This window comes from Ascaphus truei, unplaced genomic scaffold, assembly GCF_040206685.1.
Source record: "Ascaphus truei isolate aAscTru1 unplaced genomic scaffold, aAscTru1.hap1 HAP1_SCAFFOLD_282, whole genome shotgun sequence".
Taxonomy (NCBI): Eukaryota; Metazoa; Chordata; class Amphibia; order Anura; family Ascaphidae; genus Ascaphus; species Ascaphus truei.
In genome coordinates this window covers 446545-470541 of record NW_027455772.1, presented here as the reverse complement: position 1 = coordinate 470541, position 23997 = coordinate 446545, and the positions used below count along the sequence as shown (strand labels likewise).

Genomic DNA, 23997 nt, shown 5'->3' with positions numbered 1-23997 from the left:
AAATCAGAGACTGAGAAAATGACAGGTGCACTCAAATATACTATAGACGGAATTCTTGATGTCAGAATTCTATTTTGGAAGGTTGCATTGTGTTGAACTTTCAGAGGAAAAAACGATATATTTCATTGCCACTGCGGGAAAAAAGTAGTAAAAAATGAAACATTTTCATTTGCTGCAAGGAATGCCATGTATATTTTCATTAGGGAAGCAAAAAATAAAAACACCCACAGCACCTGGTATTCCCAGGCAGTCTCCCAACCCAGTACTAATCAAGCCTCACCTTGCTTAGCTTCCGAGATCTGACGGGATCGGGCGCTTTCAAGGTAGTATGGCCGTAGGTGGAGATTGCTGTCTCATGATATCCTCTCATTCTTAAATCCATGAGCCTATATCTTGCTCCATGCATACACAGAGACTGAGAAAATGACAGGTGCACTCAAATGTACTATAGACGGAATTCTTGATGTCAGAATTCTATTTTGGAAGGTTGCATTGTGTTGAACTTTCAGAGGAAAAAACGATATATTTCTTTGCCACTGCGGGAAAAAAGTAGCAAGAAATGAAACATTTTCTTTTGCTGCGAGGAATGCCATGTATATTTTCATTAGGGAAGCGAAAAATAAAAACCCCTACAGCACCTGGTATTCCCAGGCAGTCTCCCAACCCAGTACTAATCAAGCCTCACCCTGCTTAGCTTCCGAGATCTGACGGGATCGGGCGCTTTCAAGGTAGTATGGCCGTAGGTGGAGATTGCTGTCTCATGATATCCTCTCATTCTTAAATCCATGAGCCTATATCTTGCTCCATGCATACACAGAGACTGAGAAAATGACAGGTGCACTCAAATGTACTATAGACGGAATTCTTGATGTCAGAATTCTATTTTGGAAGGTTGCATTGTGTTGAACTTTCTGAGGAAAAAACGATATATTTCTTTGCCACTGCGGGAAAAAAGTAGTAAAAAATGAAACATTTTCATTTGCTGCAAGGAATGCCATGTATATTTTCATTAGGGAAGCAAAAAATAAAAACACCCACAGCACCTGGTATTCCCAGGCAGTCTCCCAACCCAGTACTAATCAAGCCTCACCCTGCTTAGCTTCCGAGATCTGACGGGATCGGGCGCTTTCAAGGTAGTATGGCCGTAGGTGGAGATTGCTGTCTCATGATATCCTCTCATTCTTAAATCCATGAGCCTATATCTTGCTCCATGCATACACAGAGACTGAGAAAATGACAGGTGCACTCAAATGTACTATAGACGGAATTCTTGATGTCAGAATTCTATTTTGGAAGGTTGCATTGTGTTGAACTTTCTGAGGAAAAAACGATATATTTCTTTGCCACTGCGGGAAAAAAGTAGTAAAAAATGAAACATTTTAATTTGCTGCAAGGAATGCCATGTATATTTTCATTAGGGAAGCGAAAAATAAAAACCCCTACAGCACCTGGTATTCCCAGGCAGTCTCCCAACCCAGTACTAATCAAGCCTCACCCTGCTTAGCTTCCGAGATCTGACGGGATCGGGCGCTTTCAAGGTAGTATGGCCGTAGGTGGAGATTGCTGTCTCATGATATCCTCTCATTCTTAAATCCATGAGCCTATATCTTGCTCCATGCATACACAGAGACTGAGAAAATGACAGGTGCACTCAAATGTACTATAGACGGAATTCTTGATGTCAGAATTCTATTTTGGAAGGTTGCATTGTGTTGAACTTTCTGAGGAAAAAACGATATATTTCTTTGCCACTGCGGGAAAAAAGTAGTAAAAAATGAAACATTTTCATTTGCTGCAAGGAATGCCATGTATATTTTCATTAGGGAAGCAAAAAATAAAAACACCCACAGCACCTGGTATTCCCAGGCAGTCTCCCAACCCAGTACTAATCAAGCCTCACCCTGCTTAGCTTCCGAGATCTGACGGGATCGGGCGCTTTCAAGGTAGTATGGCCGTAGGTGGAGATTGCTGTCTCATGATATCCTCTCATTCTTAAATCCATGAGCCTATATCTTGCTCCATGCATACACAGAGACTGAGAAAATGACAGGTGCACTCAAATGTACTATAGACGGAATTCTTGATGTCAGAATTCTATTTTGGAAGGTTGCATTGTGTTGAACTTTCTGAGGAAAAAACGATATATTTCTTTGCCACTGCGGGAAAAAAGTAGTAAAAAATGAAACATTTTCATTTGCTGCAAGGAATGCCATGTATATTTTCATTAGGGAAGCAAAAAATAAAAACACCCACAGCACCTGGTATTCCCAGGCAGTCTCCCAACCCAGTACTAATCAAGCCTCACCCTGCTTAGCTTCCGAGATCTGACGGGATCGGGCGCTTTCAAGGTAGTATGGCCGTAGGTGGAGATTGCTGTCTCATGATATCCTCTCATTCTTAAATCCATGAGCCTATATCTTGCTCCATGCATACACAGAGACTGAGAAAATGACAGGTGCACTCAAATGTACTATAGACGGAATTCTTGATGTCAGAATTCTATTTTGGAAGGTTGCATTGTGTTGAACTTTCAGAGGAAAAAACGATATATTTCTTTGCCACTGTGGGAAAAAAGTAGCAAGAAATGAAACATTTTCATTTGCTGCGAGGAATGCCATGTATATTTTCATTAGGGAAGCGAAAAATAAAAACCCCTAGAGCACCTGGTATTCCCAGGCAGTCTCCCAACCCAGTACTAATCAAGCCTCACCCTGCTTAGCTTCCGAGATCTGACGGGATCGGGCGCTTTCAAGGTAGTATGGCCGTAGGTGGAGATTGCTGTCTCATGATATCCTCTCATTCTTAAATCCATGAGCCTATATCTTGCTCCATGCATACACAGAGACTGAGAAAATGACAGGTGCACTCAAATGTACTATAGACGGAATTCTTGATGTCAGAATTCTATTTTGGAAGGTTGCATTGTGTTGAACTTTCTGAGGAAAAAACGATATATTTCTTTGCCACTGCGGGAAAAAAGTAGTAAAAAATGAAACATTTTCATTTGCTGCAAGGAATGCCATGTATATTTTCATTAGGGAAGCAAAAAATAAAAACACCCACAGCACCTGGTATTCCCAGGCAGTCTCCCAACCCAGTACTAATCAAGCCTCACCCTGCTTAGCTTCCGAGATCTGACGGGATCGGGCGCTTTCAAGGTAGTATGGCCGTAGGTGGAGATTGCTGTCTCATGATATCCTCTCATTCTTAAATCCATGAGCCTATATCTTGCTCCATGCATACACAGAGACTGAGAAAATGACAGGTGCACTCAAATGTACTATAGACGGAATTCTTGATGTCAGAATTCTATTTTGGAAGGTTGCATTGTGTTGAACTTTCTGAGGAAAAAACGATATATTTCTTTGCCACTGCGGGAAAAAAGTAGTAAAAAATGAAACATTTTCATTTGCTGCAAGGAATGCCATGTATATTTTCATTAGGGAAGCGAAAAATAAAAACCCCTACAGCACCTGGTATTCCCAGGCAGTCTCCCAACCCAGTACTAATCAAGCCTCACCCTGCTTAGCTTCCGAGATCTGACGGGATCGGGCGCTTTCAAGGTAGTATGGCCGTAGGTGGAGATTGCTGTCTCATGATATCCTCTCATTCTTAAATCCATGAGCCTATATCTTGCTCCATGCATACACAGAGACTGAGAAAATGACAGGTGCACTCAAATGTACTATAGACGGAATTCTTGATGTCAGAATTCTATTTTGGAAGGTTGCATTGTGTTGAACTTTCTGAGGAAAAAACGATATATTTCTTTGCCACTGCGGGAAAAAAGTAGTAAAAAATGAAACATTTTCATTTGCTGCAAGGAATGCCATGTATATTTTCATTAGGGAAGCAAAAAATAAAAACACCCACAGCACCTGGTATTCCCAGGCAGTCTCCCAACCCAGTACTAATCAAGCCTCACCCTGCTTAGCTTCCGAGATCTGACGGGATCGGGCGCTTTCAAGGTAGTATGGCCGTAGGTGGAGATTGCTGTCTCATGATATCCTCTCATTCTTAAATCCATGAGCCTATATCTTGCTCCATGCATACACAGAGACTGAGAAAATGACAGGTGCACTCAAATGTACTATAGACGGAATTCTTGATGTCAGAATTCTATTTTGGAAGGTTGCATTGTGTTGAACTTTCAGAGGAAAAAACGATATATTTCTTTGCCACTGCGGGAAAAAAGTAGCAAGAAATGAAACATTTTCATTTGCTGCGAGGAATGCCATGTATATTTTCATTAGGGAAGCGAAAAATAAAAACCCCTACAGCACCTGGTATTCCCAGGCAGTCTCCCAACCCAGTACTAATCAAGCCTCACCCTGCTTAGCTTCCGAGATCTGACGGGATCGGGCGCTGTCAAGGTAGTATGGCCGTAGGTGGAGATTGCTGTCTCATGATATCCTCTCATTCTTAAATCCATGAGCCTATATCTTGCTCCATGCATACACAGAGACTGAGAAAATGACAGGTGCACTCAAATGTACTATAGACGGAATTCTTGATGTCAGAATTCTATTTTGGAAGGTTGCATTGTGTTGAACTTTCAGAGGAAAAAACGATAGATTTCTTTGCCACTGCGGGAAAAAAGTAGTAAAAAATTTCAGAGGTGCCTATATTCAACCTCCTCCTGTTTGGATTTGAACTCACTATCTCTTCCAAGTATCAGCTTGAACACTGCACACCCCAACTCTGTGAGCCACAAGCTCACCATATAACATGCTGAGTGTTCTGAGGCCTGTATGATATATTTCTAAATGACATGGGAGGCATAAGTGTATTATTGTGACCGTTAAAAAAATACATTCTTGAAGAATTACCTTAAATGGAGAAATTAAATCAGAGACTGAGAAAATGACAGGTGCACTCAAATATACTATAGACGGAATTCTTGATGTCAGAATTCTATTTTGGAAGGTTGCATTGTGTTGAACTTTCAGAGGAAAAAACAATATATTTCTTTGCCACTCCGGGAAAAAAGTAGCAAGAAATGAAACATTTTCATTTGCTGCGAGGAATGCCATGTATATTTTCATTAGGGAAGCGAAAAATAAAAACCCCTACAGCACCTGGTATTCCCAGGCAGTCTCCCAACCCAGTACTAATCAAGCCTCACCCTGCTTAGCTTCCGAGATCTGACGGGATCGGGCGCTTTCAAGGTAGTATGGCCGTAGGTGGAGATTGCTGTCTCATGATATCCTCTCATTCTTAAATCCATGAGCCTATATCTTGCTCCATGCATACACAGAGACTGAGAAAATGACAGGTGCACTCAAATGTACTATAGACGGAATTCTTGATGTCAGAATTCTATTTTGGAAGGTTGCATTGTGTTGAACTTTCTGAGGAAAAAACGATATATTTCTTTGCCACTGCGGGAAAAAAGTAGTAAAAAATGAAACATTTTCATTTGCTGCAAGGAATGCCATGTATATTTTCATTAGGGAAGCAAAAAATAAAAACACCCACAGCACCTGGTATTCCCAGGCAGTCTCCCAACCCAGTACTAATCAAGCCTCACCTTGCTTAGCTTCCGAGATTTGACGGGATCGGGCGCTTTCAAGGTAGTATGGCCGTAGGTGGAGATTGCTGTCTCATGATATCCTCTCATTCTTAAATCCATGAGCCTATATCTTGCTCCATGCATACACAGAGACTGAGAAAATGACAGGTGCACTCAAATGTACTATAGACGGAATTCTTGATGTCAGAATTCTATTTTGGAAGGTTGCATTGTGTTGAACTTTCAGAGGAAAAAACGATATATTTCTTTGCCACTGCGGGAAAAAAGTAGCAAGAAATGAAACATTTTCTTTTGCTGCGAGGAATGCCATGTATATTTTCATTAGGGAAGCGAAAAATAAAAACCCCTACAGCACCTGGTATTCCCAGGCAGTCTCCCAACCCAGTACTAATCAAGCCTCACCCTGCTTAGCTTCCGAGATCTGACGGGATCTGGCGCTGTCAAGGTAGTATGGCCGTAGGTGGAGATTGCTGTCTCATGATATCCTCTCATTCTTAAATCCATGAGCCTATATCTTGCTCCATGCATACACAGAGACTGAGAAAATGACAGGTGCACTCAAATGTACTATAGACGGAATTCTTGATGTCAGAATTCTATTTTGGAAGGTTGCATTGTGTTGAACTTTCAGAGGAAAAAACGATAGATTTCTTTGCCACTGCGGGAAAAAAGTAGTAAAAAATTTCAGAGGTGCGTATATTCAACCTCCTCCTGTTTGGATTTGAACTCACTATCTCTTCCAAGTATCAGCTTGAACACTGCACACCCCAACTCTGTGAGCCACAAGCTCACCATATAACATGCTGAGTGTTCTGAGGCCTGTATGATATATTTCTAAATGACATGGGAGGCATAAGTGTATTATTGTGACCGTTAAAAAAATACATTCTTGAAGAATTACCTTAAATGGAGAAATTAAATCAGAGACTGAGAAAATGACAGGTGCACTCAAATATACTATAGACGGAATTCTTGATGTCAGAATTCTATTTTGGAAGGTTGCATTGTGTTGAACTTTCAGAGGAAAAAACAATATATTTCTTTGCCACTCCGGGAAAAAAGTAGCAAGAAATGAAACATTTTCATTTGCTGCGAGGAATGCCATGTATATTTTCATTAGGGAAGCGAAAAATAAAAACCCCTACAGCACCTGGTATTCCCAGGCAGTCTCCCAACCCAGTACTAATCAAGCCTCACCCTGCTTAGCTTCCGAGATCTGACAGGATCGGGCGCTTTCAAGGTAGTATGGCCGTAGGTGGAGATTGCTGTCTCATGATATCCTCTCATTCTTAAATCCATGAGCCTATATCTTGCTCCATGCATACACAGAGACTGAGAAAATGACAGGTGCACTCAAATGTACTATAGACGGAATTCTTGATGTCAGAATTCTATTTTGGAAGGTTGCATTGTGTTGAACTTTCTGAGGAAAAAACGATATATTTCTTTGCCACTGCGGGAAAAAAGTAGTAAAAAATGAAACATTTTCATTTGCTGCAAGGAATGCCATGTATATTTTCATTAGGGAAGCAAAAAATAAAAACACCCACAGCACCTGGTATTCCCAGGCAGTCTCCCAACCCAGTACTAATCAAGCCTCACCTTGCTTAGCTTCCGAGATCTGACGGGATCGGGCGCTTTCAAGGTAGTATGGCCGTAGGTGGAGATTGCTGTCTCATGATATCCTCTCATTCTTAAATCCATGAGCCTATATCTTGCTCCATGCATACACAGAGACTGAGAAAATGACAGGTGCACTCAAATGTACTATAGACGGAATTCTTGATGTCAGAATTCTATTTTGGAAGGTTGCATTGTGTTGAACTTTCAGAGGAAAAAACGATATATTTCTTTGCCACTGCGGGAAAAAAGTAGCAAGAAATGAAACATTTTCTTTTGCTGCGAGGAATGCCATGTATATTTTCATTAGGGAAGCGAAAAATAAAAACCCCTACAGCACCTGGTATTCCCAGGCAGTCTCCCAACCCAGTACTAATCAAGCCTCACCCTGCTTAGCTTCCGAGATCTGACGGGATCGGGCGCTTTCAAGGTAGTATGGCCGTAGGTGGAGATTGCTGTCTCATGATATCCTCTCATTCTTAAATCCATGAGCCTATATCTTGCTCCATGCATACACAGAGACTGAGAAAATGACAGGTGCACTCAAATGTACTATAGACGGAATTCTTGATGTCAGAATTCTATTTTGGAAGGTTGCATTGTGTTGAACTTTCTGAGGAAAAAACGATATATTTCTTTGCCACTGCGGGAAAAAAGTAGTAAAAAATGAAACATTTTCATTTGCTGCAAGGAATGCCATGTATATTTTCATTAGGGAAGCAAAAAATAAAAACACCCACAGCACCTGGTATTCCCAGGCAGTCTCCCAACCCAGTACTAATCAAGCCTCACCCTGCTTAGCTTCCGAGATCTGACGGGATCGGGCGCTTTCAAGGTAGTATGGCCGTAGGTGGAGATTGCTGTCTCATGATATCCTCTCATTCTTAAATCCATGAGCCTATATCTTGCTCCATGCATACACAGAGACTGAGAAAATGACAGGTGCACTCAAATGTACTATAGACGGAATTCTTGATGTCAGAATTCTATTTTGGAAGGTTGCATTGTGTTGAACTTTCTGAGGAAAAAACGATATATTTCTTTGCCACTGCGGGAAAAAAGTAGTAAAAAATGAAACATTTTCATTTACTGCAAGGAATGCCATGTATATTTTCATTAGGGAAGCAAAAAATAAAAACACCCACAGCACCTGGTATTCCCAGGCAGTCTCCCAACCCAGTACTAATCAAGCCTCACCCTGCTTAGCTTCCGAGATCTGACGGGATCGGGCGCTTTCAAGGTAGTATGGCCGTAGGTGGAGATTGCTGTCTCATGATATCCTCTCATTCTTAAATCCATGAGCCTATATCTTGCTCCATGCATACACAGAGACTGAGAAAATGACAGGTGCACTCAAATGTACTATAGACGGAATTCTTGATGTCAGAATTCTATTTTGGAAGGTTGCATTGTGTTGAACTTTCAGAGGAAAAAACGATATATTTCTTTGCCACTGCGGGAAAAAAGTAGCAAGAAATGAAACATTTTCATTTGCTGCGAGGAATGCCATGTATATTTTCATTAGGGAAGCGAAAAATAAAAACCCCTACAGCACCTGGTATTCCCAGGCAGTCTCCCAACCCAGTACTAATCAAGCCTCACCCTGCTTAGCTTCCGAGATCTGATGGGATCGGGCGCTGTCAAGGTAGTATGGCCGTAGGTGGAGATTGCTGTCTCATGATATCCTCTCATTCTTAAATCCATGAGCCTATATCTTGCTCCATGCATACACAGAGACTGAGAAAATGACAGGTGCACTCAAATGTACTATAGACGGAATTCTTGATGTCAGAATTCTATTTTGGAAGGTTGCATTGTGTTGAACTTTCAGAGGAAAAAACGATAGATTTCTTTGCCACTGCGGGAAAAAAGTAGCAAGAAATGAAACATTTTCATTTGCTGCGAGGAATGCCATGTATATTTTCATTAGGGAAGCGAAAAATAAAAACCCCTACAGCACCTGGTATTCCCAGGCAGTCTCCCAACCCAGTACTAATCAAGCCTCACCCTGCTTAGCTTCCGAGATCTGACGGGATCGGGCGCTTTCAAGGTAGTATGGCCGTAGGTGGAGATTGCTGTCTCATGATATCCTCTCATTCTTAAATCCATGAGCCTATATCTTGCTCCATGCATACACAGAGACTGAGAAAATGACAGGTGCACTCAAATGTACTATAGACGGAATTCTTGATGTCAGAATTCTATTTTGGAAGGTTGCATTGTGTTGAACTTTCTGAGGAAAAAACGATATATTTCTTTGCCACTGCGGGAAAAAAGTAGTAAAAAATGAAACATTTTCATTTGCTGCAAGGAATGCCATGTATATTTTCATTAGGGAAGCAAAAAATAAAAACACCCACAGCACCTGGTATTCCCAGGCAGTCTCCCAACCCAGTACTAATCAAGCCTCACCTTGCTTAGCTTCCGAGATCTGACGGGATCGGGCGCTTTCAAGGTAGTATGGCCGTAGGTGGAGATTGCTGTCTCATGATATCCTCTCATTCTTAAATCCATGAGCCTATATCTTGCTCCATGCATACACAGAGACTGAGAAAATGACAGGTGCACTCAAATGTACTATAGACGGAATTCTTGATGTCAGAATTCTATTTTGGAAGGTTGCATTGTGTTGAACTTTCAGAGGAAAAAACGATATATTTCTTTGCCACTGCGGGAAAAAAGTAGTAAAAAATGAAACATTTTAATTTGCTGCAAGGAATGCCATGTATATTTTCATTAGGGAAGCAAAAAATAAAAACACCCACAGCACCTGGTATTCCCAGGCAGTCTCCCAACCCAGTACTAATCAAGCCTCACCCTGCTTAGCTTCCGAGATCTGACGGGATCGGGCGCTTTCAAGGTAGTATGGCCGTAGGTGGAGATTGCTGTCTCATGATATCCTCTCATTCTTAAATCCATGAGCCTATATCTTGCTCCATGCATACACAGAGACTGAGAAAATGACAGGTGCACTCAAATGTACTATAGACGGAATTCTTGATGTCAGAATTCTATTTTGGAAGGTTGCATTGTGTTGAACTTTCAGAGGAAAAAACGATATATTTCTTTGCCACTGCGGGAAAAAAGTAGCAAGAAATGAAACATTTTCATTTGCTGCGAGGAATGCCATGTATATTTTCATTAGGGAAGCGAAAAATAAAAACCCCTACAGCACCTGGTATTCCCAGGCAGTCTCCCAACCCAGTACTAATCAAGCCTCACCCTGCTTAGCTTCCGAGATCTGATGGGATCGGGCGCTGTCAAGGTAGTATGGCCGTAGGTGGAGATTGCTGTCTCATGATATCCTCTCATTCTTAAATCCATGAGCCTATATCTTGCTCCATGCATACACAGAGACTGAGAAAATGACAGGTGCACTCAAATGTACTATAGACGGAATTCTTGATGTCAGAATTCTATTTTGGAAGGTTGCATTGTGTTGAACTTTCAGAGGAAAAAACGATAGATTTCTTTGCCACTGCGGGAAAAAAGTAGCAAGAAATGAAACATTTTCATTTGCTGCGAGGAATGCCATGTATATTTTCATTAGGGAAGCGAAAAATAAAAACCCCTACAGCACCTGGTATTCCCAGGCAGTCTCCCAACCCAGTACTAATCAAGCCTCACCCTGCTTAGCTTCCGAGATCTGACGGGATCGGGCGCTTTCAAGGTAGTATGGCCGTAGGTGGAGATTGCTGTCTCATGATATCCTCTCATTCTTAAATCCATGAGCCTATATCTTGCTCCATGCATACACAGAGACTGAGAAAATGACAGGTGCACTCAAATGTACTATAGACGGAATTCTTGATGTCAGAATTCTATTTTGGAAGGTTGCATTGTGTTGAACTTTCTGAGGAAAAAACGATATATTTCTTTGCCACTGCGGGAAAAAAGTAGCAAGAAATGAAACATTTTCATTTGCTGCGAGGAATGCCATGTATATTTTCATTAGGGAAGCGAAAAATAAAAACCCCTACAGCACCTGGTATTCCCAGGCAGTCTCCCAACCCAGTACTAATCAAGCCTCACCCTGCTTAGCTTCCGAGATCTGACGGGATCGGGCGCTTTCAAGGTAGTATGGCCGTAGGTGGAGATTGCTGTCTCATGATATCCTCTCATTCTTAAATCCATGAGCCTATATCTTGCTCCATGCATACACAGAGACTGAGAAAATGACAGGTGCACTCAAATGTACTATAGACGGAATTCTTGATGTCAGAATTCTATTTTGGAAGGTTGCATTGTGTTGAACTTTCAGAGGAAAAAACGATATATTTCTTTGCCACTGCGGGAAAAAAGTAGCAAGAAATGAAACATTTTCATTTGCTGCGAGGAATGCCATGTATATTTTCATTAGGGAAGCGAAAAATAAAAACCCCTACAGCACCTGGTATTCCCAGGCAGTCTCCCAACCCAGTACTAATCAAGCCTCACCCTGCTTAGCTTCCGAGATCTGACGGGATCGGGCGCTGTCAAGGTAGTATGGCCGTAGGTGGAGATTGCTGTCTCATGATATCCTCTCATTCTTAAATCCATGAGCCTATATCTTGCTCCATGCATACACAGAGACTGAGAAAATGACAGGTGCACTCAAATGTACTATAGACGGAATTCTTGATGTCAGAATTCTATTTTGGAAGGTTGCATTGTGTTGAACTTTCAGAGGAAAAAACGATAGATTTCTTTGCCACTGCGGGAAAAAAGTAGCAAGAAATGAAACATTTTCATTTGCTGCGAGGAATGCCATGTATATTTTCATTAGGGAAGCGAAAAATAAAAACCCCTACAGCACCTGGTATTCCCAGGCAGTCTCCCAACCCAGTACTAATCAAGCCTCACCCTGCTTAGCTTCCGAGATCTGACGGGATCGGGCGCTGTCAAGGTAGTATGGCCGTAGGTGGAGATTGCTGTCTCATGATATCCTCTCATTCTTAAATCCATGAGCCTATATCTTGCTCCATGCATACACAGAGACTGAGAAAATGACAGGTGCACTCAAATGTACTATAGACGGAATTCTTGATGTCAGAATTCTATTTTGGAAGGTTGCATTGTGTTGAACTTTCTGAGGAAAAAACGATATATTTCTTTGCCACTGCGGGAAAAAAGTAGTAAAAAATGAAACATTTTCATTTGCTGCAAGGAATGCCATGTATATTTTCATTAGGGAAGCAAAAAATAAAAACACCCACAGCACCTGGTATTCCCAGGCAGTCTCCCAACCCAGTACTAATCAAGCCTCACCCTGCTTAGCTTCCGAGATCTGACGGGATCGGGCGCTTTCAAGGTAGTATGGCCGTAGGTGGAGATTGCTGTCTCATGATATCCTCTCATTCTTAAATCCATGAGCCTATATCTTGCTCCATGCATACACAGAGACTGAGAAAATGACAGGTGCACTCAAATGTACTATAGACGGAATTCTTGATGTCAGAATTCTATTTTGGAAGGTTGCATTGTGTTGAACTTTCTGAGGAAAAAACGATATATTTCTTTGCCACTGCGGGAAAAAAGTAGCAAGAAATGAAACATTTTCATTTGCTGCGAGGAATGCCATGTATATTTTCATTAGGGAAGCGAAAAATAAAAACCCCTACAGCACCTGGTATTCCCAGGCAGTCTCCCAACCCAGTACTAATCAAGCCTCACCCTGCTTAGCTTCCGAGATCTGACGGGATCGGGCGCTTTCAAGGTAGTATGGCCGTAGGTGGAGATTGCTGTCTCATGATATCCTCTCATTCTTAAATCCATGAGCCTATATCTTGCTCCATGCATACACAGAGACTGAGAAAATGACAGGTGCACTCAAATGTACTATAGACGGAATTCTTGATGTCAGAATTCTATTTTGGAAGGTTGCATTGTGTTGAACTTTCAGAGGAAAAAACGATATATTTCTTTGCCACTGCGGGAAAAAAGTAGCAAGAAATGAAACATTTTCATTTGCTGCGAGGAATGCCATGTATATTTTCATTAGGGAAGCGAAAAATAAAAACCCCTACAGCACCTGGTATTCCCAGGCAGTCTCCCAACCCAGTACTAATCAAGCCTCACCCTGCTTAGCTTCCGAGATCTGACGGGATCGGGCGCTGTCAAGGTAGTATGGCCGTAGGTGGAGATTGCTGTCTCATGATATCCTCTCATTCTTAAATCCATGAGCCTATATCTTGCTCCATGCATACACAGAGACTGAGAAAATGACAGGTGCACTCAAATGTACTATAGACGGAATTCTTGATGTCAGAATTCTATTTTGGAAGGTTGCATTGTGTTGAACTTTCAGAGGAAAAAACGATAGATTTCTTTGCCACTGCGGGAAAAAAGTAGCAAGAAATTAAACATTTTCATTTGCTGCGAGGAATGCCATGTATATTTTCATTAGGGAAGCGAAAAATAAAAACCCCTACAGCACCTGGTATTCCCAGGCAGTCTCCCAACCCAGTACTAATCAAGCCTCACCCTGCTTAGCTTCCGAGATCTGACGGGATCGGGCGCTGTCAAGGTAGTATGGCCGTAGGTGGAGATTGCTGTCTCATGATATCCTCTCATTCTTAAATCCATGAGCCTATATCTTGCTCCATGCATACACAGAGACTGAGAAAATGACAGGTGCACTCAAATGTACTATAGACGGAATTCTTGATGTCAGAATTCTATTTTGGAAGGTTGCATTGTGTTGAACTTTCAGAGGAAAAAACGATATATTTCTTTGCCACTGCGGGAAAAAAGTAGCAAGAAATGAAACATTTTCATTTGCTGCGAGGAATGCCATGTATATTTTCATTAGGGAAGCGAAAAATAAAAACCCCTACAGCACCTGGTATTCCCAGGCAGTCTCCCAACCCAGTACTAATCAAGCCTCACCCTGCTTAGCTTCCGAGATCTGACGGGATCGGGCGCTGTCAAGGTAGTATGGCCGTAGGTGGAGATTGCTGTCTCATGATATCCTCTCATTCTTAAATCCATGAGCCTATATCTTGCTCCATGCATACACAGAGACTGAGAAAATGACAGGTGCACTCAAATGTACTATAGACGGAATTCTTGATGTCAGAATTCTATTTTGGAAGGTTGCATTGTGTTGAACTTTCAGAGGAAAAAACGATAGATTTCTTTGCCACTGCGGGAAAAAAGTAGCAAGAAATGAAACATTTTCATTTGCTGCGAGGAATGCCATGTATATTTTCATTAGGGAAGCGAAAAATAAAAACCCCTACAGCACCTGGTATTCCCAGGCAGTCTCCCAACCCAGTACTAATCAAGCCTCACCCTGCTTAGCTGCCGAGATCTGACGGGATCGGGCGCTGTCAAGGTAGTATGGCCGTAGGTGGAGATTGCTGTCTCATGATATCCTCTCATTCTTAAATCCATGAGCCTATATCTTGCTCCATGCATACACAGAGACTGAGAAAATGACAGGTGCACTCAAATGTACTATAGACGGAATTCTTGATGTCAGAATTCTATTTTGGAAGGTTGCATTGTGTTGAACTTTCTGAGGAAAAAACGATATATTTCTTTGCCACTGCGGGAAAAAAGTAGTAAAAAATGAAACATTTTCATTTGCTGCAAGGAATGCCATGTATATTTTCATTAGGGAAGCAAAAAATAAAAACACCCACAGCACCTGGTATTCCCAGGCAGTCTCCCAACCCAGTACTAATCAAGCCTCACCCTGCTTAGCTTCCGAGATCTGACGGGATCGGGCGCTTTCAAGGTAGTATGGCCGTAGGTGGAGATTGCTGTCTCATGATATCCTCTCATTCTTAAATCCATGAGCCTATATCTTGCTCCATGCATACACAGAGACTGAGAAAATGACAGGTGCACTCAAATGTACTATAGACGGAATTCTTGATGTCAGAATTCTATTTTGGAAGGTTGCATTGTGTTGAACTTTCTGAGGAAAAAACGATATATTTCTTTGCCACTGCGGGAAAAAAGTAGCAAGAAATGAAACATTTTCATTTGCTGCGAGGAATGCCATGTATATTTTCATTAGGGAAGCGAAAAATAAAAACCCCTACAGCACCTGGTATTCCCAGGCAGTCTCCCAACCCAGTACTAATCAAGCCTCACCCTGCTTAGCTTCCGAGATCTGACGGGATCGGGCGCTTTCAAGGTAGTATGGCCGTAGGTGGAGATTGCTGTCTCATGATATCCTCTCATTCTTAAATCCATGAGCCTATATCTTGCTCCATGCATACACAGAGACTGAGAAAATGACAGGTGCACTCAAATGTACTATAGACGGAATTCTTGATGTCAGAATTCTATTTTGGAAGGTTGCATTGTGTTGAACTTTCAGAGGAAAAAACGATATATTTCTTTGCCACTGCGGGAAAAAAGTAGCAAGAAATGAAACATTTTCATTTGCTGCGAGGAATGCCATGTATATTTTCATTAGGGAAGCGAAAAATAAAAACCCCTACAGCACCTGGTATTCCCAGGCAGTCTCCCAACCCAGTACTAATCAAGCCTCACCCTGCTTAGCTTCCGAGATCTGACGGGATCGGGCGCTGTCAAGGTAGTATGGCCGTAGGTGGAGATTGCTGTCTCATGATATCCTCTCATTCTTAAATCCATGAGCCTATATCTTGCTCCATGCATACACAGAGACTGAGAAAATGACAGGTGCACTCAAATGTACTATAGACGGAATTCTTGATGTCAGAATTCTATTTTGGAAGGTTGCATTGTGTTGAACTTTCAGAGGAAAAAACGATAGATTTCTTTGCCACTGCGGGAAAAAAGTAGCAAGAAATGAAACATTTTCATTTGCTGCGAGGAATGCCATGTATATTTTCATTAGGGAAGCGAAAAATAAAAACCCCTACAGCACCTGGTATTCCCAGGCAGTCTCCCAACCCAGTACTAATCAAGCCTCACCCTGCTTAGCTTCCGAGATCTGACGGGATCGGGCGCTGTCAAGGTAGTATGGCCGTAGGTGGAGATTGCTGTCTCATGATATCCTCTCATTCTTAAATCCATGAGCCTATATCTTGCTCCATGCATACACAGAGACTGAGAAAATGACAGGTGCACTCAAATGTACTATAGACGGAATTCTTGATGTCAGAATTCTATTTTGGAAGGTTGCATTGTGTTGAACTTTCAGAGGAAAAAACGATAGATTTCTTTGCCACTGCGGGAAAAAAGTAGTAAAAAATGAAACATTTTCATTTGCTGCAAGGAATGCCATGTATATTTTCATTAGGGAAGCAAAAAATAAAAACACCCACAGCACCTGGTATTCCCAGGCAGTCTCCCAACCCAGTACTAATCAAGCCTCACCCTGCTTAGCTTCCGAGATCTGACGGGATCGGGCGCTTTCAAGGTAGTATGGCCGTAGGTGGAGATTGCTGTCTCATGATATCCTCTCATTCTTAAATCCATGAGCCTATATCTTGCTCCATGCATACACAGAGACTGAGAAAATGACAGGTGCACTCAAATGTACTATAGACGGAATTCTTGATGTCAGAATTCTATTTTGGAAGGTTGCATTGTGTTGAACTTTCTGAGGAAAAAACGATATATTTCTTTGCCACTGCGGGAAAAAAGTAGCAAGAAATGAAACATTTTCATTTGCTGCGAGGAATGCCATGTATATTTTCATTAGGGAAGCGAAAAATAAAAACCCCTACAGCACCTGGTATTCCCAGGCAGTCTCCCAACCCAGTACTAATCAAGCCTCACCCTGCTTAGCTTCCGAGATCTGACGGGATCGGGCGCTTTCAAGGTAGTATGGCCGTAGGTGGAGATTGCTGTCTCATGATATCCTCTCATTCTTAAATCCATGAGCCTATATCTTGCTCCATGCATACACAGAGACTGAGAAAATGACAGGTGCACTCAAATGTACTATAGACGGAATTCTTGATGTCAGAATTCTATTTTGGAAGGTTGCATTGTGTTGAACTTTCAGAGGAAAAAACGATATATTTCTTTGCCACTGCGGGAAAAAAGTAGCAAGAAATGAAACATTTTCATTTGCTGCGAGGAATGCCATGTATATTTTCATTAGGGAAGCGAAAAATAAAAACCCCTACAGCACCTGGTATTCCCAGGCAGTCTCCCAACCCAGTACTAATCAAGCCTCACCCTGCTTAGCTTCCGAGATCTGACGGGATCGGGCGCTGTCAAGGTAGTATGGCCGTAGGTGGAGATTGCTGTCTCATGATATCCTCTCATTCTTAAATCCATGAGCCTATATCTTGCTCCATGCATACACAGAGACTGAGAAAATGACAGGTGCACTCAAATGTACTATAGACGGAATTCTTGATGTCAGAATTCTATTTTGGAAGGTTGCATTGTGTTGAACTTTCAGAGGAAAAAACGATAGATTTCTTTGCCACTGCGGGAAAAAAGTAGCAAGAAATGAAACATTTTCATTTGCTGCGAGGAATGCCATGTATATTTTCATTAGGGAAGCGAAAAATAAAAACCCCTACAGCACCTGGTATTCCCAGGCAGTCTCCCAACCCAGTACTAATCAAGCCTCACCCTGCTTAGCTTCCGAGATCTGACGGGATCGGGCGCTGTCAAGGTAGTATGGCCGTAGGTGGAGATTGCTGTCTCATGATATCCTCTCATTCTTAAATCCATGAGCCTATATCTTGCTCCATGCATACACAGAGACTGAGAAAATGACAGGTGCACTCAAATGTACTATAGACGGAATTCTTGATGTCAGAATTCTATTTTGGAAGGTTGCATTGTGTTGAACTTTCAGAGGAAAAAACGATAGATTTCTTTGCCACTGCGGGAAAAAAGTAGTAAAAAATTTCAGAGGTGCCTATATTCAACCTCCTCCTGTTTGGATTTGAACTCACTATCTCTTCCAAGTATCAGCTTGAACACTGCACACCCCAACTCTGTGAGCCACAAGCTCACCATATAACATGCTGAGTGTTCTGAGGCCTGTATGATATATTTCTAAATGACATGGGAGGCATAAGTGTATTATTGTGACCGTTAAAAAAATACATTCTTGAAGAATTACCTTAAATGGAGAAATTAAATCAGAGACTGAGAAAATGACAGGTGCACTCAAATATACTATAGACGGAATTCTTGATGTCAAAATTCTATTTTGGAAGGTTGCATTGTGTTGAACTTTCAGAGGAAAAAACAATATATTTCTTTGCCACTCCGGGAAAAAAGTAGCAAGAAATGAAACATTTTCATTTGCTGCGAGGAATGCCATGTATATTTTCATTAGGGAAGCGAAAAATAAAAACCCCTACAGCACCTGGTATTCCCAGGCAGTCTCCCAACCCAGTACTAATCAAGCCTCACCCTGCTTAGCTTCCGAGATCTGACGGGATCGGGCGCTTTCAAGGTAGTATGGCCGTAGGTGGAGATTGCTGTCTCATGATATCCTCTCATTCTTAAATCCATGAGCCTATATCTTGCTCCATGCATACACAGAGACTGAGAAAATGACAGGTGCACTCAAATGTACTATAGACGGAATTCTTGATGTCAGAATTCTATTTTGGAAGGTTGCATTGTGTTGAACTTTCTGAGGAAAAAACAATATATTTCTTTGCCACTCCGGGAAAAAAGTAGCAAGAAATGAAACATTTTCATTTGCTGCGAGGAATGCCATGTATATTTTCATTAGGGAAGCGAAAAATAAAAACCCCTACAGCACCTGGTATTCCCAGGCAGTCTCCCAACCCAGTACTAATCAAGCCTCACCCTGCTTAGCTTCCGAGATCTGACGGGATCGGGCGCTTTCAAGGTAGTATGGCCGTAGGTGGAGATTGCTGTCTCATGATATCCTCTCATTCTTAAATCCATGAGCCTATATCTTGCTCCATGCATACACAGAGACTGAGAAAATGACAGGTGCACTCAAATGTACTATAGACGGAATTCTTGATGTCAGAATTCTATTTTGGAAGGTTGCATTGTGTTGAACTTTCAGAGGAAAAAACGATAGATTTCTTTGCCACTGCGGGAAAAAAGTAGCAAGAAATGAAACATTTTCATTTGCTGCGAGGAATGCCATGTATATTTTCATTAGGGAAGCGAAAAATAAAAACCCCTACAGCACCTGGTATTCCCAGGCAGTCTCCCAACCCAGTACTAATCAAGCCTCACCCTGCTTAGCTTCCGAGATCTGACGGGATCGGGCGCTTTCAAGGTAGTATGGCCGTAGGTGGAGATTGCTGTCTCATGATATCCTCTCATTCTTAAATCCATGAGCCTATATCTTGCTCCATGCATACACAGAGACTGAGAAAATGACAGGTGCACTCAAATGTACTATAGACGGAATTCTTGATGTCAGAATTCTATTTTGGAAGGTTGCATTGTGTTGAACTTTCTGAGGAAAAAACGATATATTTCTTTGCCACTGCGGGAAAAAAGTAGTAAAAAATGAAACATTTTCATTTGCTGCAAGGAATGCCATGTATATTTTCATTAGGGAAGCAAAAAATAAAAACACCCACAGCACCTGGTATTCCCAGGCAGTCTCCCAACCCAGTACTAATCAAGCCTCACCCTGCTTAGCTTCCGAGATCTGACGGGATCGGGCGCTTTCAAGGTAGTATGGCCGTAGGTGGAGATTGCTGTCTCATGATATCCTCTCATTCTTAAATCCATGAGCCTATATCTTGCTCCATGCATACACAGAGACTGAGAAAATGACAGGTGCACTCAAATGTACTATAGACGGAATTCTTGATGTCAGAATTCTATTTTGGAAGGTTGCATTGTGTTGAACTTTCTGAGGAAAAAACGATATATTTCTTTGCCACTGCGGGAAAAAAGTAGTAAAAAATGAAACATTTTCATTTGCTGCAAGGATTGCCATGTATATTTTCATTAGGGAAGCAAAAAATAAAAACACCCACAGCACCTGGTATTCCCAGGCAGTCTCCCAACCCAGTACTAATCAAGCCTCACCCTGCTTAGCTTCCGAGATCTGACGGGATCGGGCGCTTTCAAGGTAGTATGGCCGTAGGTGGAGATTGCTGTCTCATGATATCCTCTCATTCTTAAATCCATGAGCCTATATCTTGCTCCATGCATACACAGAGACTGAGAAAATGACAGGTGCACTCAAATGTACTATAGACGGAATTCTTGATGTCAGAATTCTATTTTGGAAGGTTGCATTGTGTTGAACTTTCAGAGGAAAAAACGATATATTTCTTTGCCACTGCGGGAAAAAAGTAGCAAGAAATGAAACATTTTCATTTGCTGCGAGGAATGCCATGTATATTTTCATTAGGGAAGCGAAAAATAAAAACCCCTACAGCACCTGGTATTCCCAGGCAGTCTCCCAACCCAGTACTAATCAAGCCTCACCCTGCTTAGCTTCCGAGATCTGACGGGATCGGGCGCTGTCAAGGTAGTATGGCCGTAGGTGGAGATTGCTGTCTCATGATATCCTCTCATTCTTAAATCCATGAGCCTATATCTTGCTCCATGCATACACAGAGACTGAGAAAATGACAGGTGCACTCAAATGTACTATAGACGGAATTCTTGATGTCAGAATTCTATTTTGGAAGGTTGCATTGTGTTGAACTTTCAGAGGAAAAAACGATAGATTTCTTTGCCACTGCGGGAAAAAAGTAGCAAGAAATGAAACATTTTCATTTGCTGCGAGGAATGCCATGTATATTTTCATTAGGGAAGCGAAAAATAAAAACCCCTACAGCACCTGGTATTCCCAGGCAGTCTCCCAACCCAGTACTAATCAAGCCTCACCCTGCTTAGCTTCCGAGATCTGACGGGATCGGGCGCTTTCAAGGTAGTATGGCCGTAGGTGGAGATTGCTGTCTCATGATATCCTCTCATTCTTAAATCCATGAGCCTATATCTTGCTCCATGCATACACAGAGACTGAGAAAATGACAGGTGCACTCAAATGTACTATAGACGGAATTCTTGATGTCAGAATTCTATTTTGGAAGGTTGCATTGTGTTGAACTTTCTGAGGAAAAAACGATATATTTCTTTGCCACTGCGGGAAAAAAGTAGTAAAAAATGAAACATTTTCATTTGCTGCAAGGAATGCCATGTATATTTTCATTAGGGAAGCAAAAAATAAAAACACCCACAGCACCTGGTATTCCCAGGCAGTCTCCCAACCCAGTACTAATCAAGCCTCACCCTGCTTAGCTTCCGAGATCTGACGGGATCGGGCGCTTTCAAGGTAGTATGGCCGTAGGTGGAGATTGCTGTCTCATGATATCCTCTCATTCTTAAATCCATGAGCCTATATCTTGCTCCATGCATACACAGAGACTGAGAAAATGACAGGTGCACTCAAATGTACTATAGACGGAATTCTTGATGTCAGAATTCTATTTTGGAAGGTTGCATTGTGTTGAACTTTCTGAGGAAAAAACGATATATTTCTTTGCCACTGCGGGAAAAAAGTAGTAAAAAATGAAACATTTTCATTTGCTGCAAGGATTGCCATGTATATTTTCATTAGGGAAGCAAAAAATAAAAACACCCACAGCACCTGGTATTCCCAGGCAGTCTCCCAACCCAGTACTAATCAAGCCTCACCCTGCTTAGCTTCCGAGATCTGACGGGATCGGGCGCTTTCAAGGTAGTATGGCCGTAGGTGGAGATTGCTGTCTCATGATATCCTCTCATTCTTAAATCCATGAGCCTATATCTTGCTCCATGCATACACAGAGACTGAGAAAATGACAGGTGCACTCAAATGTACTATAGACGGAATTCTTGATGTCAGAATTCTATTTTGGAAGGTTGCATTGTGTTGAACTTTCAGAGGAAAAAACGATATATTTCTTTGCCACTGCGGGAAAAAAGTAGCAAGAAATGAAACATTTTCATTTGCTGCGAGGAATGCCATGTATATTTTCATTAGGGAAGCGAAAAATAAAAACCCCTACAGCACCTGGTATTCCCAGGCAGTCTCCCAACCCAGTACTAATCAAGCCTCACCCTGCTTAGCTTCCGAGATCTGACGGGATCGGGCGCTGTCAAGGTAGTATGGCCGTAGGTGGAGATTGCTGTCTCATGATATCCTCTCATTCTTAAATCCATGAGCCTATATCTTGCTCCATGCATACACAGAGACTGAGAAAATGACAGGTGCACTCAAATGTACTATAGACGGAATTCTTGATGTCAGAATTCTATTTTGGAAGGTTGCATTGTGTTGAACTTTCAGAGGAAAAAACGATAGATTTCTTTGCCACTGCGGGAAAAAAGTAGCAAGAAATGAAACATTTTCATTTGCTGCGAGGAATGCCATGTATATTTTCATTAGGGAAGCGAAAAATAAAAACCCCTACAGCACCTGGTATTCCCAGGCAGTCTCCCAACCCAGTACTAATCAAGCCTCACCCTGCTTAGCTTCCGAGATCTGACGGGATCGGGCGCTGTCAAGGTAGTATGGCCGTAGGTGGAGATTGCTGTCTCATGATATCCTCTCATTCTTAAATCCATGAGCCTATATCTTGCTCCATGCATACACAGAGACTGAGAAAATGACAGGTGCACTCAAATGTACTATAGACGGAATTCTTGATGTCAGAATTCTATTTTGGAAGGTTGCATTGTGTTGAACTTTCAGAGGAAAAAACGATAGATTTCTTTGCCACTGCGGGAAAAAAGTAGTAAAAAATTTCAGAGGTGCCTATATTCAACCTCCTCCTGTTTGGATTTGAACTCACTATCTCTTCCAAGTATCAGCTTGAACACTGCACACCCCAACTCTGTGAGCCACAAGCTCACCATATAACATGCTGAGTGTTCTGAGGCCTGTATGATATATTTCTAAATGACATGGGAGGCATAAGTGTATTATTGTGACCGTTAAAAAAATACATTCTTGAAGAATTACCTTAAATGGAGAAATTAAATCAGAGACTGAGAAAATGACAGGTGCACTCAAATATACTATAGACGGAATTCTTGATGTCAAAATTCTATTTTGGAAGGTTGCATTGTGTTGAACTTTCAGAGGAAAAAACAATATATTTCTTTGCCACTCCGGGAAAAAAGTAGCAAGAAATGAAACATTTTCATTTGCTGCGAGGAATGCCATGTATATTTTCATTAGGGAAGCGAAAAATAAAAACCCCTACAGCACCTGGTATTCCCAGGCAGTCTCCCAACCCAGTACTAATCAAGCCTCACCCTGCTTAGCTTCCGAGATCTGACGGGATCGGGCGCTTTCAAGGTAGTATGGCCGTAGGTGGAGATTGCTGTCTCATGATATCCTCTCATTCTTAAATCCATGAGCCTATATCTTGCTCCATGCATACACAGAGACTGAGAAAATGACAGGTGCACTCAAATGTACTATAGACGGAATTCTTGATGTCAGAATTCTATTTTGGAAGGTTGCATTGTGTTGAACTTTCTGAGGAAAAAACAATATATTTCTTTGCCACTCCGGGAAAAAAGTAGCAAGAAATGAAACATTTTCATTTGCTGCGAGGAATGCCATGTATATTTTCATTAGGGAAGCGAAAAATAAAAACCCCTACAGCACCTGGTATTCCCAGGCAGTCTCCCAACCCAGTACTAATCAAGCCTCACCCTGCTTAGCTTCCGAGATCTGACGGGATCGGGCGCTTTCAAGGTAGTATGGCCGTAGGTGGAGATTGCTGTCTCATGATATCCTCTCATTCTTAAATCCATGAGCCTATATCTTGCTCCATGCATACACAGAGACTGAGAAAATGACAGGTGCACTCAAATGTACTATAGACGGAATTCTTGATGTCAGAATTCTATTTTGGAAGGTTGCATTGTGTTGAACTTTCTGAGGAAAAAACGATATATTTCTTTGCCACTGCGGGAAAAAAGTAGTAAAAAATGAAACA

At 41.8% G+C, this 23997-nt stretch overlaps 55 non-coding genes across 55 annotated transcripts; all 55 read right to left on the bottom strand.

Annotated features, from left to right (window-relative positions):
- Nucleotides 1–221: 221 nt before the first annotated feature.
- On the bottom strand, nt 222–340 carry LOC142482779 (5S ribosomal RNA). Its single transcript, XR_012796982.1, has one exon. It is a non-coding gene; the product is annotated as a 5S ribosomal RNA (ribosomal RNA).
- A 286-nt stretch (nt 341–626) lies between these two features.
- Nucleotides 627–745, bottom strand: LOC142482819 (5S ribosomal RNA). Its single transcript, XR_012797020.1, has one exon. It is a non-coding gene; the product is annotated as a 5S ribosomal RNA (ribosomal RNA).
- A 286-nt stretch (nt 746–1031) lies between these two features.
- LOC142482641 (5S ribosomal RNA) lies at nt 1032–1150 on the bottom strand. Its single transcript, XR_012796848.1, has one exon. It is a non-coding gene; the product is annotated as a 5S ribosomal RNA (ribosomal RNA).
- A 286-nt stretch (nt 1151–1436) lies between these two features.
- LOC142482818 (5S ribosomal RNA) lies at nt 1437–1555 on the bottom strand. Its single transcript, XR_012797019.1, has one exon. It is a non-coding gene; the product is annotated as a 5S ribosomal RNA (ribosomal RNA).
- A 286-nt stretch (nt 1556–1841) lies between these two features.
- LOC142482640 (5S ribosomal RNA) lies at nt 1842–1960 on the bottom strand. Its single transcript, XR_012796847.1, has one exon. It is a non-coding gene; the product is annotated as a 5S ribosomal RNA (ribosomal RNA).
- Nucleotides 1961–2246: 286 nt separating this feature from the next.
- On the bottom strand, nt 2247–2365 carry LOC142482639 (5S ribosomal RNA). The gene has a single exon (XR_012796846.1). It is a non-coding gene; the product is annotated as a 5S ribosomal RNA (ribosomal RNA).
- Nucleotides 2366–2651: 286 nt separating this feature from the next.
- On the bottom strand, nt 2652–2770 carry LOC142482472 (5S ribosomal RNA). The gene has a single exon (XR_012796708.1). It is a non-coding gene; the product is annotated as a 5S ribosomal RNA (ribosomal RNA).
- Nucleotides 2771–3056: 286 nt separating this feature from the next.
- On the bottom strand, nt 3057–3175 carry LOC142482638 (5S ribosomal RNA). Its single transcript, XR_012796845.1, has one exon. It is a non-coding gene; the product is annotated as a 5S ribosomal RNA (ribosomal RNA).
- Nucleotides 3176–3461: 286 nt separating this feature from the next.
- LOC142482817 (5S ribosomal RNA) lies at nt 3462–3580 on the bottom strand. Its single transcript, XR_012797018.1, has one exon. It is a non-coding gene; the product is annotated as a 5S ribosomal RNA (ribosomal RNA).
- A 286-nt stretch (nt 3581–3866) lies between these two features.
- On the bottom strand, nt 3867–3985 carry LOC142482637 (5S ribosomal RNA). Its single transcript, XR_012796844.1, has one exon. It is a non-coding gene; the product is annotated as a 5S ribosomal RNA (ribosomal RNA).
- Nucleotides 3986–4271: 286 nt separating this feature from the next.
- On the bottom strand, nt 4272–4390 carry LOC142482298 (5S ribosomal RNA). The gene has a single exon (XR_012796540.1). It is a non-coding gene; the product is annotated as a 5S ribosomal RNA (ribosomal RNA).
- Nucleotides 4391–5066: 676 nt separating this feature from the next.
- On the bottom strand, nt 5067–5185 carry LOC142482816 (5S ribosomal RNA). The gene has a single exon (XR_012797017.1). It is a non-coding gene; the product is annotated as a 5S ribosomal RNA (ribosomal RNA).
- A 286-nt stretch (nt 5186–5471) lies between these two features.
- LOC142482344 (5S ribosomal RNA) lies at nt 5472–5590 on the bottom strand. Its single transcript, XR_012796583.1, has one exon. It is a non-coding gene; the product is annotated as a 5S ribosomal RNA (ribosomal RNA).
- Nucleotides 5591–5876: 286 nt separating this feature from the next.
- LOC142482473 (5S ribosomal RNA) lies at nt 5877–5995 on the bottom strand. Its single transcript, XR_012796709.1, has one exon. It is a non-coding gene; the product is annotated as a 5S ribosomal RNA (ribosomal RNA).
- A 676-nt stretch (nt 5996–6671) lies between these two features.
- Nucleotides 6672–6790, bottom strand: LOC142482366 (5S ribosomal RNA). The gene has a single exon (XR_012796605.1). It is a non-coding gene; the product is annotated as a 5S ribosomal RNA (ribosomal RNA).
- A 286-nt stretch (nt 6791–7076) lies between these two features.
- LOC142482664 (5S ribosomal RNA) lies at nt 7077–7195 on the bottom strand. The gene has a single exon (XR_012796870.1). It is a non-coding gene; the product is annotated as a 5S ribosomal RNA (ribosomal RNA).
- Nucleotides 7196–7481: 286 nt separating this feature from the next.
- LOC142482815 (5S ribosomal RNA) lies at nt 7482–7600 on the bottom strand. The gene has a single exon (XR_012797016.1). It is a non-coding gene; the product is annotated as a 5S ribosomal RNA (ribosomal RNA).
- Nucleotides 7601–7886: 286 nt separating this feature from the next.
- LOC142482636 (5S ribosomal RNA) lies at nt 7887–8005 on the bottom strand. The gene has a single exon (XR_012796843.1). It is a non-coding gene; the product is annotated as a 5S ribosomal RNA (ribosomal RNA).
- Nucleotides 8006–8291: 286 nt separating this feature from the next.
- On the bottom strand, nt 8292–8410 carry LOC142482634 (5S ribosomal RNA). The gene has a single exon (XR_012796841.1). It is a non-coding gene; the product is annotated as a 5S ribosomal RNA (ribosomal RNA).
- A 286-nt stretch (nt 8411–8696) lies between these two features.
- LOC142482853 (5S ribosomal RNA) lies at nt 8697–8815 on the bottom strand. Its single transcript, XR_012797052.1, has one exon. It is a non-coding gene; the product is annotated as a 5S ribosomal RNA (ribosomal RNA).
- Nucleotides 8816–9101: 286 nt separating this feature from the next.
- Nucleotides 9102–9220, bottom strand: LOC142482814 (5S ribosomal RNA). Its single transcript, XR_012797015.1, has one exon. It is a non-coding gene; the product is annotated as a 5S ribosomal RNA (ribosomal RNA).
- A 286-nt stretch (nt 9221–9506) lies between these two features.
- LOC142482550 (5S ribosomal RNA) lies at nt 9507–9625 on the bottom strand. The gene has a single exon (XR_012796759.1). It is a non-coding gene; the product is annotated as a 5S ribosomal RNA (ribosomal RNA).
- Nucleotides 9626–9911: 286 nt separating this feature from the next.
- On the bottom strand, nt 9912–10030 carry LOC142482633 (5S ribosomal RNA). The gene has a single exon (XR_012796840.1). It is a non-coding gene; the product is annotated as a 5S ribosomal RNA (ribosomal RNA).
- Nucleotides 10031–10316: 286 nt separating this feature from the next.
- LOC142482852 (5S ribosomal RNA) lies at nt 10317–10435 on the bottom strand. Its single transcript, XR_012797051.1, has one exon. It is a non-coding gene; the product is annotated as a 5S ribosomal RNA (ribosomal RNA).
- A 286-nt stretch (nt 10436–10721) lies between these two features.
- On the bottom strand, nt 10722–10840 carry LOC142482813 (5S ribosomal RNA). Its single transcript, XR_012797014.1, has one exon. It is a non-coding gene; the product is annotated as a 5S ribosomal RNA (ribosomal RNA).
- A 286-nt stretch (nt 10841–11126) lies between these two features.
- On the bottom strand, nt 11127–11245 carry LOC142482812 (5S ribosomal RNA). Its single transcript, XR_012797013.1, has one exon. It is a non-coding gene; the product is annotated as a 5S ribosomal RNA (ribosomal RNA).
- Nucleotides 11246–11531: 286 nt separating this feature from the next.
- LOC142482297 (5S ribosomal RNA) lies at nt 11532–11650 on the bottom strand. Its single transcript, XR_012796539.1, has one exon. It is a non-coding gene; the product is annotated as a 5S ribosomal RNA (ribosomal RNA).
- Nucleotides 11651–11936: 286 nt separating this feature from the next.
- Nucleotides 11937–12055, bottom strand: LOC142482296 (5S ribosomal RNA). The gene has a single exon (XR_012796538.1). It is a non-coding gene; the product is annotated as a 5S ribosomal RNA (ribosomal RNA).
- A 286-nt stretch (nt 12056–12341) lies between these two features.
- LOC142482632 (5S ribosomal RNA) lies at nt 12342–12460 on the bottom strand. The gene has a single exon (XR_012796839.1). It is a non-coding gene; the product is annotated as a 5S ribosomal RNA (ribosomal RNA).
- Nucleotides 12461–12746: 286 nt separating this feature from the next.
- LOC142482811 (5S ribosomal RNA) lies at nt 12747–12865 on the bottom strand. Its single transcript, XR_012797012.1, has one exon. It is a non-coding gene; the product is annotated as a 5S ribosomal RNA (ribosomal RNA).
- A 286-nt stretch (nt 12866–13151) lies between these two features.
- LOC142482295 (5S ribosomal RNA) lies at nt 13152–13270 on the bottom strand. The gene has a single exon (XR_012796537.1). It is a non-coding gene; the product is annotated as a 5S ribosomal RNA (ribosomal RNA).
- A 286-nt stretch (nt 13271–13556) lies between these two features.
- Nucleotides 13557–13675, bottom strand: LOC142482294 (5S ribosomal RNA). The gene has a single exon (XR_012796536.1). It is a non-coding gene; the product is annotated as a 5S ribosomal RNA (ribosomal RNA).
- Nucleotides 13676–13961: 286 nt separating this feature from the next.
- On the bottom strand, nt 13962–14080 carry LOC142482293 (5S ribosomal RNA). The gene has a single exon (XR_012796535.1). It is a non-coding gene; the product is annotated as a 5S ribosomal RNA (ribosomal RNA).
- A 286-nt stretch (nt 14081–14366) lies between these two features.
- On the bottom strand, nt 14367–14485 carry LOC142482360 (5S ribosomal RNA). Its single transcript, XR_012796599.1, has one exon. It is a non-coding gene; the product is annotated as a 5S ribosomal RNA (ribosomal RNA).
- Nucleotides 14486–14771: 286 nt separating this feature from the next.
- LOC142482630 (5S ribosomal RNA) lies at nt 14772–14890 on the bottom strand. Its single transcript, XR_012796838.1, has one exon. It is a non-coding gene; the product is annotated as a 5S ribosomal RNA (ribosomal RNA).
- A 286-nt stretch (nt 14891–15176) lies between these two features.
- On the bottom strand, nt 15177–15295 carry LOC142482810 (5S ribosomal RNA). Its single transcript, XR_012797011.1, has one exon. It is a non-coding gene; the product is annotated as a 5S ribosomal RNA (ribosomal RNA).
- Nucleotides 15296–15581: 286 nt separating this feature from the next.
- LOC142482291 (5S ribosomal RNA) lies at nt 15582–15700 on the bottom strand. The gene has a single exon (XR_012796533.1). It is a non-coding gene; the product is annotated as a 5S ribosomal RNA (ribosomal RNA).
- Nucleotides 15701–15986: 286 nt separating this feature from the next.
- On the bottom strand, nt 15987–16105 carry LOC142482290 (5S ribosomal RNA). Its single transcript, XR_012796532.1, has one exon. It is a non-coding gene; the product is annotated as a 5S ribosomal RNA (ribosomal RNA).
- A 286-nt stretch (nt 16106–16391) lies between these two features.
- On the bottom strand, nt 16392–16510 carry LOC142482629 (5S ribosomal RNA). The gene has a single exon (XR_012796837.1). It is a non-coding gene; the product is annotated as a 5S ribosomal RNA (ribosomal RNA).
- A 286-nt stretch (nt 16511–16796) lies between these two features.
- On the bottom strand, nt 16797–16915 carry LOC142482807 (5S ribosomal RNA). The gene has a single exon (XR_012797009.1). It is a non-coding gene; the product is annotated as a 5S ribosomal RNA (ribosomal RNA).
- Nucleotides 16916–17201: 286 nt separating this feature from the next.
- On the bottom strand, nt 17202–17320 carry LOC142482289 (5S ribosomal RNA). Its single transcript, XR_012796531.1, has one exon. It is a non-coding gene; the product is annotated as a 5S ribosomal RNA (ribosomal RNA).
- Nucleotides 17321–17606: 286 nt separating this feature from the next.
- On the bottom strand, nt 17607–17725 carry LOC142482288 (5S ribosomal RNA). The gene has a single exon (XR_012796530.1). It is a non-coding gene; the product is annotated as a 5S ribosomal RNA (ribosomal RNA).
- A 676-nt stretch (nt 17726–18401) lies between these two features.
- On the bottom strand, nt 18402–18520 carry LOC142482806 (5S ribosomal RNA). Its single transcript, XR_012797008.1, has one exon. It is a non-coding gene; the product is annotated as a 5S ribosomal RNA (ribosomal RNA).
- Nucleotides 18521–18806: 286 nt separating this feature from the next.
- Nucleotides 18807–18925, bottom strand: LOC142482805 (5S ribosomal RNA). The gene has a single exon (XR_012797007.1). It is a non-coding gene; the product is annotated as a 5S ribosomal RNA (ribosomal RNA).
- Nucleotides 18926–19211: 286 nt separating this feature from the next.
- LOC142482804 (5S ribosomal RNA) lies at nt 19212–19330 on the bottom strand. Its single transcript, XR_012797006.1, has one exon. It is a non-coding gene; the product is annotated as a 5S ribosomal RNA (ribosomal RNA).
- A 286-nt stretch (nt 19331–19616) lies between these two features.
- On the bottom strand, nt 19617–19735 carry LOC142482628 (5S ribosomal RNA). Its single transcript, XR_012796836.1, has one exon. It is a non-coding gene; the product is annotated as a 5S ribosomal RNA (ribosomal RNA).
- Nucleotides 19736–20021: 286 nt separating this feature from the next.
- On the bottom strand, nt 20022–20140 carry LOC142482627 (5S ribosomal RNA). The gene has a single exon (XR_012796835.1). It is a non-coding gene; the product is annotated as a 5S ribosomal RNA (ribosomal RNA).
- Nucleotides 20141–20426: 286 nt separating this feature from the next.
- LOC142482287 (5S ribosomal RNA) lies at nt 20427–20545 on the bottom strand. The gene has a single exon (XR_012796529.1). It is a non-coding gene; the product is annotated as a 5S ribosomal RNA (ribosomal RNA).
- Nucleotides 20546–20831: 286 nt separating this feature from the next.
- Nucleotides 20832–20950, bottom strand: LOC142482803 (5S ribosomal RNA). The gene has a single exon (XR_012797005.1). It is a non-coding gene; the product is annotated as a 5S ribosomal RNA (ribosomal RNA).
- A 286-nt stretch (nt 20951–21236) lies between these two features.
- Nucleotides 21237–21355, bottom strand: LOC142482626 (5S ribosomal RNA). Its single transcript, XR_012796834.1, has one exon. It is a non-coding gene; the product is annotated as a 5S ribosomal RNA (ribosomal RNA).
- Nucleotides 21356–21641: 286 nt separating this feature from the next.
- On the bottom strand, nt 21642–21760 carry LOC142482625 (5S ribosomal RNA). Its single transcript, XR_012796833.1, has one exon. It is a non-coding gene; the product is annotated as a 5S ribosomal RNA (ribosomal RNA).
- Nucleotides 21761–22046: 286 nt separating this feature from the next.
- On the bottom strand, nt 22047–22165 carry LOC142482285 (5S ribosomal RNA). The gene has a single exon (XR_012796527.1). It is a non-coding gene; the product is annotated as a 5S ribosomal RNA (ribosomal RNA).
- A 286-nt stretch (nt 22166–22451) lies between these two features.
- LOC142482284 (5S ribosomal RNA) lies at nt 22452–22570 on the bottom strand. The gene has a single exon (XR_012796526.1). It is a non-coding gene; the product is annotated as a 5S ribosomal RNA (ribosomal RNA).
- Nucleotides 22571–23246: 676 nt separating this feature from the next.
- LOC142482802 (5S ribosomal RNA) lies at nt 23247–23365 on the bottom strand. The gene has a single exon (XR_012797004.1). It is a non-coding gene; the product is annotated as a 5S ribosomal RNA (ribosomal RNA).
- Nucleotides 23366–23651: 286 nt separating this feature from the next.
- On the bottom strand, nt 23652–23770 carry LOC142482801 (5S ribosomal RNA). The gene has a single exon (XR_012797003.1). It is a non-coding gene; the product is annotated as a 5S ribosomal RNA (ribosomal RNA).
- Nucleotides 23771–23997: the final 227 nt, after the last annotated feature.